Source organism: Barbus barbus, assembly GCF_936440315.1.
Source record: "Barbus barbus genome assembly, chromosome: 16".
NCBI lineage: Eukaryota > Metazoa > Chordata > Actinopteri > Cypriniformes > Cyprinidae > Barbus > Barbus barbus.
The window spans coordinates 21,625,765-21,640,223 of record NC_136744.1 but is presented as its reverse complement, the minus strand read 5'-3'; the positions used below and the strand labels follow the sequence as shown (position 1 = coordinate 21,640,223).

At 37.1% G+C, this 14,459-nt stretch overlaps 1 protein-coding gene across 2 annotated transcripts in view; it reads right to left on the bottom strand.

The window, feature by feature from the left end:
• The window catches only part of LOC306882082 (ADP-ribose glycohydrolase MACROD1-like), a 576,444-nt gene that overhangs the window by 55,391 nt on the left and 506,594 nt on the right, over positions 1–14,459 (bottom strand). The gene's annotated exons all lie outside the window — the stretch shown is intronic.

Sequence of the window (14,459 nt, the reverse complement as noted above, 5' to 3'; positions counted from 1 at the left end):
AGGACATTATAAGCAATCAAAACCAACAAAAGAGCAACAACATGCAAGTGCTATTACAAGTAGGGTTGGGAATCGAAAATCGATTCCGATTCCAGAATCGGATACTTAAGGTCAGGAATCGGATACTTGTTGCCAAATTAAAATTTCGATTCCGCTTATCGATTCCTATGCGCTTTTTTTTTTTTTCCTTCATGTGACCTAGCGATCTGCCAGGACTTGCTCGCTAATCTAAGCGCTCCAAAGTTTCGCTGCATTTGCGATCAGAAGCCAAAAAAGCTAAGCATAATATCTGTGATAGCTAAACATGTTGCAAGAGAGGTGTCACCACCAACATGACATTAATTTAATAGATCGTTAAAGATCGCAAACATGATTCAAACACCAACGTGATTCTATTCCTAAATTACAATAATTCATCCGTTTCATTCCTCAACCTTTGTCGTGTACGATCACAATGTTGTGATCACTTGGTTCGTCCGTGCAGCGTACGATTACATCAGTGTGATTTGAACATTTAAATCTGCATTCGTGCTGCCGTTGACCTAAAGAGAGCAGCTGTCATGCATATGAATGAAACAGCTTCACAGTCTTTTCAAGCACACAGTATCATTATTTCTGTGTTACAAACATTCAAATCACAGAAGCACTCTTATAAAAGTTTATAGTTGAGATATAAACTCTGATATGTACGGTAGCGATTAAAATAGAGCAAATCTCCTCACTGAATTTGACACTTCAAATGTAGATTTATCGATTACATTGTTACACCAGTAGGTGGCGAAAAGGGTCTGTTAAAATGTATTTGTCTTTGAAACATACAAGAGATTTGTTCAAGGACTCTGATTCATCCAGTAATGAAGCAAGTACATCCCGAGTGAGTCATTCATAAATTACATGTGATTTTGTGTAGTAGTCTAATATTTTTTTCTGCACAATCATGAGAGAACCACAACTTCCATTGGGAAAAAAATTAAAAAACTAAATTTATCCAGAATCATGCAGTTCTATTTTGCACACAAACAGCTCTTAAAGAGTCAGGTTTTTATGTAGCCTGTTGATTTTTGTTCATGGTATTCAGCTCCAATAAATGGTTTGCAAAAAAGAGACACAGGATAAATAACATTGCAATCGAAACTGGGAATCGAAAATAATCTGAATCGATAAGCAGAATCGGAATCGATAAAATTCAAACGATACCCAAACCTAATTACAAGTCTTGGTTAGCCTACGCAGTACACATAAAAAAATTTTGTTGTTGTTTTTTAAGAAAACGAGTAGATAGAATATAGAAAACAGAAACCTAGTGTTTTTAAAAAAAAAAAATTAAATAAGAAACAAGTAGATGGAATAGAAAAAATAAAGCTAATGTTAGTTTTTCAAGAAAAGCTAGCAGTTAGAGAATAAATATGCAATTGATAGAAGGTCAAATGTGTGCTTTTTTTATAAAAAAGAATAAAATAATAAGAATAAATTTAGAATAGAGAGTGCTAGAGTTAGAGGGTCAAATAAAGTTGGAAGAGATTAGTTTTTAGCCGTTTCTTGAAGATGGGTAAGGATTCAGCTGCTCAGATTGAGTTGGGCAGGTCATTCCACCAGATGGGAACAGTTAATGAAAAAGTCAGTGAAAGTGATTTTGTGCCTCTTTGGGTAGGTACAGTAATGCGTCGTTCACTTGAAGAACGCAAGCTTCTAGAGGGCATATAAGTCTGAAGTAATGAATTTAGATAAAGGGGTGCAGAGCCAGTGGTAGTTCTGTAGGCAAACATTAATGCCTTGAATTTAATGGGAGCAGCTATTGGTAGCCAGTTCAAATTGATGAACAGAGGAGAGACGTGCGTTCTTTTCGGCTCATTAAAGATTAATCTTGCAGCATTTTGGATTAATTGTAGAGGTTTGACGGAATTGGCTGGAAGACCTGCCAAGAGAGCATTGCAATAGTCAAGTCTGAACAGAACAAGAGCCTGAACAAGGAGTTGTGTTGGATGTTCTGAGAGAAAGGGCCCGATCTTCTTAATATTGGATAATGCAAATCTGCAGGACTGTATGTCAGAGAAGTCATAGGGGTAAAATGACTTCTAAAAATTAAGGTCAGTAGGATTTTGTGATTTGCTCTATACCCTTTCTGCAGCCCTGAGTTTAGAACGATGTTCGCGGAGAACATCAAATATTTATATGTAGCATATATTTATATATATATATTTATATGTAGCATTTAATTATTTTACAGGTTTAATTATACAAGTAGTAATATAAACATTATTATATGTCTATAATACTAAACCTAGATTTACACACACACATACTGTGCATGAATATATACTTTATGTATGTGTGCATAATATTATACAGTCATGGCCAAAAATATCAGCACCCTTGGTAAATATGATCAAAGAAGGCTGTGAAAATGAATCTACATTGTTAATCCTTTTGATCTTTTATTTAAAAAAAAAATAAAATCACAAAAATCTAACCTTTCATTGGATAATAAGAATTTCAAATGGGGGGAAATATCATTATGAAATAAATGTTTTTCTCTAATACACATTGGCCACAATTAACGGCACCCTTTTATTCAATACTTTTTGAAACCTCCATTTGCCAGTTTAACAATGCAAAAGACCATTCCACCATTCCTTCATCCAGAATCACTCCAGATCTTTTATATTCCCAGCTCCATGTTGGTGGTGCTTCTCTTCAGTTCACCTCACTCATTTTCTACAGGGTTCAGGTCAGAGGACTGGAATGGCCATAGCAGAAGCTTGGTTTTGTGCTCAGTGACCCATTTTTGTGTTGTTTTCGAGGTTTGTGTTTGGATTATTGTACGGTTGGAAGATCCAAACATGGCCTATTATAAGATTTCTAACAGAGTCAGTCACTTATTGATTTTTGATCTGTTGGTATTTGATAGAATCCATGATGCCATGTGTCTAAACAAGATGTCCAGGACCTCCAGCAGAAATATAGGCCCACAACACCAAAAATACAGCCGTATATTTCATTGTACACATGGGGTACTTTTTATCCCTGTGTTCACCAAACCCATCTTGAGTGGTTGCTGCTAAAAGCTAATTTTTTAGTTTCATCTGACCATAGAAGCCAGTCCCATTTGAAGTGCCAGTCCTGTCTGATAACTGAATATGCTAGAGTTTGTTTTTGGATGAGCTAGGAGAATTTTTCTTGAAACCCTCCCAAACAACATGTGGTGATGTAGGTGCTGGTTGACAAGTTTTTTCTGACCCCGAGACTCTTTAGCCACTCAAACTCTCCTTCTCACCGTGCATTAGGACGATATAGACACACGTCCTCTTCCAGGCAGTTTCGTAACATTTTCTGTTGATTGGAAATTCTTAATTATTGCCCTGATGGTGGAAATGGGAATTTTCACTGCTCTAGCTCTTTTCTTAAAGCCACTTCACTAATTTGTGAAATTCAATTATCTTTTGCTGCACATCAGAAATATATTCTTTGTTTTTTCTCATTGTGATGGATGATTAAGGGAATTTGTTTTCCTATTTATATTTCTGTGAAACAGGAAGCCATGGCTGGATAATTTCATGTTCATAATCACCCTGGAGTGCTCAAAATTGTGAATATGAATGGGAATATACTTCAGAGATATTTTACTCATAAGCATTTCTAGGGGTGCCAATAATTGTCCAACGTGTATTTGAGAAAAACATTTATTTCATAATGATATTTCCCCCATTTTAAATTCTTATTATCCAATGAAAGGTTCGATTTTTGTAATTTTTTTAAAATAAAAGATAAAAAGCATTAACAATGCAGATTAATTTTCACAGCCTTCTTTGATTATATTTACCAATGGTGCCGATATTTTTGGCCATGACTGTAGATATTAACATATATTTGATATTACTCTCTGTAGACACTGTGTGTGTGTGTGTTTGTATTTAAATGTGTATAAATTTAAGTACAAAGGTACTGTGGTAGGGGAATTTTGCTGAAATATAGTCCCATTAAACTCATTAGCACATATATCATTTGTTCATTTGGTTATAAGACTCACAGGAGACTGTTTTCTCACTTGTTAGGTTAAGTCTCCTAAATATTAATTATTTAATGTAAAACTGTCCTAGGTGAATTAATGCAAGTTTACCATTGCTCCAATTTTCTGTGGTCATGGACACACACACACACACTTACAATGAACTGCTACTGAGGGACTAACCCTGATCATATGATCACTTTTATCACATCAGCCTCCCAGAGTCCCAAACTTAATATGGCAGCCACCAACATACCAGATATGACTTTTAATTTGAGATCTGAGATCAAAAACCAGTTTTGAAAACTTATTACCTCATTTTTTAAACCTGCTGAGGATATTTCTATATCTATATTACAGATATCCTCAGGCGAACACAAGGGCATAAAGGTATAGCAGTGGCTATATTCCTCATTGTTCGAGAGTCTCATTTTTAAAGCTATTGAGGCATCGCAGAAGGGATATTATTTGTCAAAATAATGACATGCATTTGACACATCCAAAAGCAGTTTCTCTTCATGAATGTGTCTGTGGAGTACATTAGGTCAATGTATGTCCCCCGAGCCTTGTATGTCATTTTACAGTAAATGTGCTGAAAGCCCAGCACTGAACCACAGTTCCCGTACACTGTGCTGAGCAGCAGGGGATTGTGGGAAATGAAGAATGGTGTTCAAACAAATCCACTGGTAAGCTGAGTGGAAGCTCAGCTTGAGAGGGTTAATGAAGGCTTAATGAGGAAGCAGAGATCGCTGTGTGTGGGCCAGACTGGTCATAACTCAACCCTGATTGAAGGACCACTGCGAGAGGGAGAAATGCAGGAAATGCTTTGCCACACAGATCTATCTCTGTGATACAGAATCACAAAAATAATGTATTTTCAAAATAAAAAAAAGGTTTCAACAGTCCCCCATCCACCTGTGTTCAGAAACCAAGTATAGTCCCATCCATCGTGCCATTACTACAGAAATGACTACAGAGTAAAAATTAAAGTAAAGCTAAATCAAAATTAACTGCTGCACTTCTCTAAGAAAAATACAGTAGTGGTGAAATTATTTACCAGGATAAATCAGAACAAGCAGTAATATTGTGAAATATTATTACAATTTTAAATAACTGTTTTCTGTTTGAATATATTTTAAAATGTAATTCATTCCTGTTATGCAAAATCTGAGTTTTCAGCAGTCATTTCTCCAGTCTTCAGTGTCACGTGATCCATCAGAAATTATTCTAATATGTTGATTTGACGCTCAAGAGACATTTCTATTATTCACATGCAGTTGAAAATAGTTTTGCTGCTCAATATTTTTGTGGAAACTGATACATTTTTTGATGAACAGAAAGTTCAAAACAACATTCTGATCAATTTAATGCATTCTTTCTAGATACAAATATTAATACTTATACAAACAAACAAACAATAAATAAATTCTTAATAAAATAAAAATCTTTCTGACTCCATACTTTTGAACGGTAGTGTGTGTGTGTGTGTGTGTGTTTTATTTGGTGATACTACTGTAGTTGCACAGTTACACACTTCACCTGGAAGTTTATCTGAGCTCAGGGATAAACTAGTTAAGTAATTAGGATAGATGCTATAAATATTTTTGAGCCCTCGGTTCATGAGAGAAACTCGACAAAATGATCTTTGAATGTTATGTTGCTCAGCAACAATAAATACTCTTCAGTCAGGTTAACAACTATTTATTGTTATTACTATCAATAAATGTAATTATTTATTGAACTTTGGTACATTTTATCATCTTATTGCTGTTGTCAGTGTTTAATAAAAGCAGCCATTCAAAACTGCCAAAGCCTTTCAGTAGAGTATAAATCTGAGGAATTTCAAAGCAGCAACACACAACTGGAATTCTAGGTGAAACACACCTGGCCAGGTAGGACCAGCTTCAATCCATTCTCTTCGCTCTGATACAGTTGCTTGTAATTTGAATGTGGCTGCAGCCAGAAGCATAGGCTAGGGGAGCTCAGCAGGTGCCACGACATTCAGCTGGCCCTCTTACCAGCGATCTGTCACCGCCAGGCACCCAGGCTCGTAATTACATGGGGACTGTGCCAGAAAAACTTTGACGCACTAGCTGTGGCACATACACTTTTCTGCTTGGATTTTCTTATTGTTTATGTCAGGCGTGATAAAAGAGACGGGTGGGCCACCGCAGCTCTTGAACCTGTGTATATCGGCCTAAAGGTAGGAAGAGATATGAATGAGACGCAGATGTGATGTGTGTTTTACGATAATTGTAATTACTGGAACACTGCGGTCCCTTTTTCAACAAATGATGAATATTATCTAGCGAAGAGGTGGCTGTGTAGCTCCACATAGTGTGTGAGTGGGTTGTAAGCAATTTGTCATCATTATGGGAATGCTGTGCAGCTGAAACTCTATGTGCACAGCATTGAGGAACTTTACTATTAAAAGTAAAGCATTACAATATGGCATTACTCATTTTAAAAAGTAATAAATGACATTAATGTTTTTTTTTTCTTTTTACTGAAAGTAATGCTTTAAGTTGCAGTGGACAAGTTTATCAAGACTTTGCATTTAAAGTAATAAAGGCTATACCAAGAGGTAGCTAGCGTTTTATTTATTTAATTATTTCAGAAGGGATACATTCAATTGTTCGCGTAAAGAGTGAGCGTAAAGACTTTTACATTGTTACAAATAATTTTATTTTAAATGAATGTTGTTCTTTTGCATTCTATTCATAAAAAATCTAATAAATAATCATGCTTTCCACAATTTTATGTAGTACAATCATTTTCAACTGATAATTATACTGTACAAAATATACTTGAACACCAAATCAGCATATTAGAATGATTGCTTAAGGATCATGTGACACTGAAAATTTGGAAAATTCAGATTTACTATTACATGAATATCTAAAAATGTTAAATATATTTAAAAAAAATAAAATAAATAAATAAATAATAAATTTGTAAATTAAATAAATGCAGCCTTGGTATAGACAGACTTTTTTCAAAAAAATCTTAATGACTCTAAACGTTTGAATGTAAATAAATGCAACATAAATATTGAATGAAATTTATGGGAAACAACCTATTATGTAACCTAATGTTTTATTAGACAATTATTTTATTAATATTTGACCAAAAAATAAAAATAAATAAATAAATACAAAAATATCTTATCTATAAAGCAGCTGTATCTGCAAAATCTGGATTTCACAGAAAGGATTTATTTTGTTTTCCAAAACTATATTTCTGTACATCGCTAATAAGCTTGATACACACTCTACAGAACTATAACACCCATCATCACATACACAATACATGCACACCCCTATGAAAGCTTAGGTGAAATAATAAATCATTTTATTTGTTAATTTGTACATAATTTAAATATGAAAGTTTTTAGTTTAGTTTTTAGTGTCTATTATTGTGTTGTAAATGTAATAAGTAAAGAGCTACTTGTTATTTGAAGGCAGTAATCTGACTAACCCCAACACTGTACACAGAGTCACGGCACTGAAAAATGACAAGCATCAGCGCTATGCTTTGTTCATGAAGAGAGAGCTGGCTCAAAACGGCACGATGAGAAATGATGAAGAGAGTCCTGTCTGTCAGCAGAAAGAGAGCACGAGAGAGAGGAAAGACAGTGTGTGTGTGTGTGTGTGGGGGGGGGGGCAGAGTGCCCAGCGAGAGGCAGGTGGAGACTTTCCAAGCCTTATTACCGGCATAATTAAACACACCTGAGCCAACCCTGCATGAGAGGACAGTAATTAAAGAGTTGGGAAAAGCATGAGAGAAATACACACACACACACACACACATACAATAGCACTCACATCCGGAGATCTGCCAATGGTTAAAGAGGGAGAAGAGAATAAACAGAGGAGATTAAACGATGCATGAACGCACACAAATGAACACACCTACAACAGGCGATTTGTCAAATATTGGAGAAGCGGGGTGGAAGATGTTGCTCTGTGGCGGTCACAAAATAAAAGGCATGTGTAATTAGACTGGCAATGGCGATGTTTATATATAATGTAGGGGGTCGAACACAAACTTTGAGCCAAGATCATGAATAGAGGCGGTAAAGATTCCTGGTGGTACAGACGATTAGCCAAGGCTAATGCTAACCTCTGAGTAACGTACTCTGTTACTATCGTAACCTCGGTTCCCTGAGATATGGGAACGAGTACTGCGTTGTAAGACACTGTATGGGGAAAAACTCCTTTTTTCTCTTCAACTGAAGCCTTTTCAATCACACAGTGAAACTGCACGTCCATTGTTTCGTGCGGTGCTATAAAAACGAACCAATGGCTCGGCGGCGGCGATGAGCGAGCCTATGGCTATGCAGCCCGCCAATATAGGCGGGGCCTCTGGCTATATAAGCGGCCGCTTCGCCGCCACATCTCAGATTTCTTCGAATGAAGCGACTGAGGCGTGCAGCTCATAGCACGGCCGGGACCGCAGTACTCGTTCCCATATCTCAGGGAACCGAGGTTACGATAGTAAGTGAGTAAGTTCCCTGTTGATATTTCACTCGTACTGCGTTGTAAGATCCAGGTTGTAAAACCTTATAAATGTGGACGGTGAGGACCAGCCGGCCGCCTCACAAATTTCCGAAATGGACACCCCGCTGGACCATGTCCAGGAAGAGGCGATGCCTCTGGTGGAATGGGCTCTGACTCTAATGGGGCACTGCAAACCCAAGGAGGAGTATGCTAGGGAGATTGCCTCCACTAACCACCTGGAAAGTTTTTGCTTCATAACAGGGCGACCTTTAGCGCGGTTACCGAAGCTGACAAAAAGCTGTTCCGACCTCCTGTCATCCATGTTGTAGTCACTCCCACTGAACGAGATCATGCCGCTCGCAGCCGCTGAGGGACGCTGATCAGGTTGAGTCAAGAAGACTGGCGAATCCTCTCTCTGCAGTGACGGCAAAGCACGTGGACACTGAACCGACGTGAGCTCGCTCGTCTTCGGCCGCTCGAATCCTCTGCCCTGCTGTTTCTTCCTCGCAGGTCCCTGGGAGGAAGAGAACGGGAAGAAGAGAACGGGAGGGCGGAGTCTCTTTCTGAAAAGAAAGCTATCTGCGAGCGCAGAGAGGCAAGACTGAAACTCTCGCAATGAGAGCAGTCAGCCCCGTTGACATCAGCGTGGGATTTCCCCAAGCATCAGTCAGTCCCGCTGAGCGCAGCGTCAGCGTGGGATTTCCCGAACCATAACACGCACTCAGTGTGACCGTCATCAGCGTGCAGGGGAGTCCTGCACATCTTATAATGATGGCGCGGCATTTGAAACAACGCCGCGATAGAATTTGCCCTTTTGTGAGGCTCTTTTAGATTGTCACCAGATGGCGGCGGGGGATAGACCGGGATCCGCAAGCTTTGTGCTGCGAGAGGTCAGATCCGGCTGCTGAGGCGTTTCAACGGTAAATCTTGGCATCAGGGAAGGGTCAGCAAGGAAGAATCTTCGTCGCTGAAGAGAAGAAATCTGAGATGCGGTGGCGAATAGTTCAAACACCACCTGGGGGTGGTGATGGCGCAGTGGATAAGACACATGCCTTTGGTGTGAGAGACCCGGGTTCGAATCCACTGTGAGACACAAATGTGTCCCTGAGCAAGACACTTAACCCCTAGTTGCTCCAGAGGCGTGCGACCTCTGACATATATAGCAATTGTAAGTCGCTTTGGATAAAAGCGTCAGCTAAATGAATAAATGTAAATGTAAATGCACTACCTAAACAATAACAACATTGTGTAGAAACCACTTAAGAGGGTCGGGCAGTGGTCAGTCAGTCAGTTCGACATTATTTTAACCTTGCAAGAGAGAGATTGGGAGGTTGGGAGTTTTTGGAATCACGGTTAAAACTGAATTATCATTTCAGAGATGGGCTTCTGAAAGGTTTGGCTTTTGATCAGAACAGCTGGATCTATACATCAAAGAACAGTGGCCTAACAATCCCGCTTAAGAAACCAGCAGTCATCAGGTGTACTGTGGGGAAAGTGCAGGCCAATTTTTTCTAATAACTAGCAAATGTTACAATCTATGAACGAAGGATAAAATCTAATGTAAAGGAGCTAAATGAAGAAAATGTTAGCAAATGTTCAACTGTTAATTTACCTCCCCTGCTTGTAAACTAGTTTACTTTAACCCAAAGTAGTAAAAAGCCATTTGCTAAAGGGTGTTTTTTGCACTTTTCTAACTGACTTTTATATTAAGGACACAATTTTTCATTAAAAAGCCATTTTATTATCCAAAATATTATTTTAAAACAACTGCAATACCATGGTGACCCATTTAGCATCCAGGACTCATTTAGGATCAGTTATATAATAGACATTTTAACACGCTGCAAAGTGTTTTGTCTTATTAAAAACCACATTGCATAACATTTTCTCCATAAAACATTCAAATGCAATGTTCCTAAATTGTGCCCATAAGATGAAAAGCTGATAATGAATTAACCACCATACTACGTAAATCAAGCCTGGGGTTCATGGCTAGCTAAGATATTCTTCACAGATGTATAATAGAAAATTAAAATAGCAGCTATAAAACTAAACGCAGAGGATGTGAGGGAGTTACATTGAGATAACTTGCACCATTAAAGCTGCATGTCAGCAAAAATATACTGCTCTTGAATCCTCTCCTCACAAGAACCCTACTTCAATGTCTAAACAACAAGACAGGCTTTTTTCAGCATTCATTCCCTCTGGAGCATAAAGAAAGCCACGTTTGAAAAGCTTGCATTTATATACACTAAAATACAGGATACTGTAAAATGTCACAGCATGGGCGTAACTTTCGCCACCACTCTGGGGCTCTGGATCTGATAGATAATACGGCAGTAAGTAAATGTCAACTAGCACACGCTGTCCTCCCAACGGATGAAAAATGGAGTCCATTTCACATCAGCTGAAATGCTAACAGCTTATTTGACAATAACGCCATAGTCACTTTTTCAGGAAAATGGCCTGCAGCTGGGGCACATGCAATTTCTTGAGGGATACATTGCCACTTTTTGGCTTTGTAATGGATTGGATGGGTGTTGTGAGAGCAAGGGGAAAATGAGGCTCAACACAAGCGTGTGTCAGTGTAACATGAGCATACAGCTAATAGAGCATTGATCCATTAGAGCTGGTTGTCAGACTGCGGAGTTAGACTGTAATTAAGGTGATGAAAGGGGTTATCCACAGTGCATGGCTAAAACAAAAGGACGAAGGGCAGAGAAAAAAAGAAAAATATTCACATAACACATTTACCAGTTTTCAAGTATAATGTCTGCTCATTAGAGATGCACTGAATGTTTGGCAACCAAAATTTGGCCTAAAAGAGCAAAAAAAAAAAAAAAAATTGTCTGAATAAGCAAAAATAAAATAAATTGTACCGAACAATGACGTGACGCAATCAAATAGAGGCACGCACTAATTCATAAAATTTTTATGAATTTCTACAAGGCATGTGACAATGCGATATGTGCGACAAACATTACCCAAAATCGTAATGAAAATCATTTATAAATCTGCTGTTGTCAGCAAAAAGCACTGAGGATCCTCCTGCAGGTTTCCGCCAAAATAAAAGCTGAGAAAAAGCAAGAATAAAATTCATAAATTCATTCATTCATAAATGTTATTATTGTAATTTTACTGTTTTTCTGTCAAATAAAATAAAAACCTAAGACAATAATAATTATAACAGCTCCATTAATACATTTATTTTAACATTCAAGCATAGTGTTCAAATTGGGATCTGTAATATTTTCTAATGTTTTAAAACTTCAAAATGTTTTAATAGAAGTCTCTTCTGCTCAGCAAGGCTGCATTTATTTGTACAGTAAAAATACATGCCTGATTCAAGAAGGGGGTCTCAGAAATGGCCAAAATATTATTTTACTAACTTATTAATTTTAAGTTAAATTGTTCTTTATTGATGTAATGTCTGCTAAGACCGAGCTAAGTGGTAAAAGGCGTGTAAACAAGCGGACCCTGCCCAAATGCAGGATACACGCTATGATGAAGAAGAAGGTATAGGGTGAAGTCAGCTAAAATGGGCCACGTTTTGGTAAATGACATATAATACCATCAAATAAGCTATGCATGAGATCTAATGATATTCTTATAAATTAGCATTCTTATAAATTAGCAAATTTAAGGGTCTCTTAAATATATTTATATTTTTATTTAAATGTGAAAAAGTATAGAAGTTTTACAATTATGAGAGTTAGAGTATCAGCATGTACCATCTTGAGCCACGGCACAACATTCAGGTAAAATGGGCCAGCTGTTCAGTTAAAATGGGCCAAATTAAAAAGAGAACAACACAGGTAATTTCAACTTAAATCATTTTATTTTTAACAGTAAATTTACACTATTGTCTTTAGCGTGTCATAGCAACACCATAAATGTATTTCTTCAAATATAAAGTTGAATCAATATTTAATTAAACAATGCAATTAAAAATTAACTGATCATGTTGAATAGGTGTGTGTTTCTGTGCATTGGTGTCTTTTGTGTGCATGTATGTGTGTATGCTTGCATTTTTTTTAAAGACTTAAGATTTTGTATGGATACATATCTACAGTAGGCCTATAATCCTATTTTCAACCTAAGTTTCTGTCTAAAAGTGTGTGTGTGTGTGTATGCAGCCCATTTTATCTGAAAATTGGGGCCCATTTAAGCTTAACCAGGCATTTCTACCTAAAATTACCTTTTTCGTAAAAGTTTATTTTATATATTAAACTTTTTTATTTGAAAGAGCATGTCAAAACATTGTTCATAGACCTGTGCTTTGTTGGTAAGCTTACTTATAATTGCTTTAGTACCCTTATTAGTGATTAATGAAATTTTCTATGTCAGGCTTACAATTTACTTACAATTTCTCTGACAAGCTTCATGTAACACTCTGCGCCCTGCCCGCCTTAAACTCAAACCAATAAAAATTATTGTTACATGTCAACAAGTATTGAAGCAACAATGCAAGATCAGTTATTGTGATTTTCTGAAAAAAAATTTAAGAGATATGATGCTACAACCTTATTTGTCCCATTTTACCTGATAGCCCATTTTAGCTGACTTCACCCTAATGTCTGCTAGAATGTTAAAAAATGTTCAGTGTTAAGTAAATATTTTTTAAATTGTTGTTTTTTAATTGATTTTTTTCTATGAAAAGCAAATTTTGGTGAAAAAAATTGTCGAAATACATGGGGGAAAAAACTTGGAAAAAACGTGCTTGGTATTCGGCCTTCTGCCCAATGTTTCATTTTGTTCGGCCAAGAATTTTCATTTCGGTGCATCCCTACTGCCCATTAAAGTAAGAAAATAAGTAAGTAAAAAATGTATAAATATCTGTGTTCATTAATTCTCCAGAAGGCAATTATATCAAGAACCAAGGGCATATCTATCTATAAGCAACAAGTGCCTGGCTTTATGAAGGAGTCATTAAATCATTCACTCAACCAATTTGTTCCAAACCCATGATTCGGAAATTAAAAAAAAAAAAAAAAAATTGAGTCTTTTTATGAGATGAATCATTCACTGTTTTGTCACCTTGTATAACATTTTCTGCATAAACATTCAAATTCAACGTTCCTAAATTATGCCTATAAGATGAAACTTATGACTTAAGCACCATACTGTGCAATCAAATCCTGGGATTTAAGGCTAGCCAAGATATTCTTCACAGATGTATAATAGAAAAGTCTCATTCATTCAGGAGCACCACTAGGCCTACCTGTGTGCTGCTCGGATATACAGTGTACACAGACAATTGCGCATGTGATCGTATATTTTGTATGCAAGACACAAAGATAGAAATGGAAAGAGAAACAGTTTATGTGAGTTTACAACAGTGACAGTTCTCTTTCTCTACAAGATAATAATGCTAATAGTACCCTCTGATGTGGGGTCAGATGAAAAAGATGGCAAATGATCAGCTAACACGACAGCTGAATGCACGATAGCATTTGCCAACAAGCTGGCTGCCACACAACCCTCTATTTTCCAACAGAGACAGACAGACAGAGATTGAGAGTCTCGGATTCCCCACTAATGAAGGGTGCTCCAAAAATGACAAGTGGAGAGGCCACTGGCTCCATCTCTTTTTCAAGACCAGCTAGTGGTGTCCAGCAGAGCCATCATAACCCTGCATTTTAATCAAACCTCTCCTCATGAACGATAGCATTCTGCCTGCACTCGGCATAATTCACCACTTGTTCACATTCCCTCTTAGATAAAAAAAATACTTCAAAACTGCTTTTAAAGGTCTACATTTTGTTCCTGCAGCAAGAATGCTAACTATTTTGGTGATCAGTTTAGCATTAGCATTCATACTGCACATATAAATAATGTGTATTGCCATTATTATGTAATCCAAAAGAAAATCATTCTGATTGGTCTGATTGGAAGTAACTTGCATTTATGCCAAGAAAAAATGAGGATTTCTGCTAATATTATCCAAATGTTGC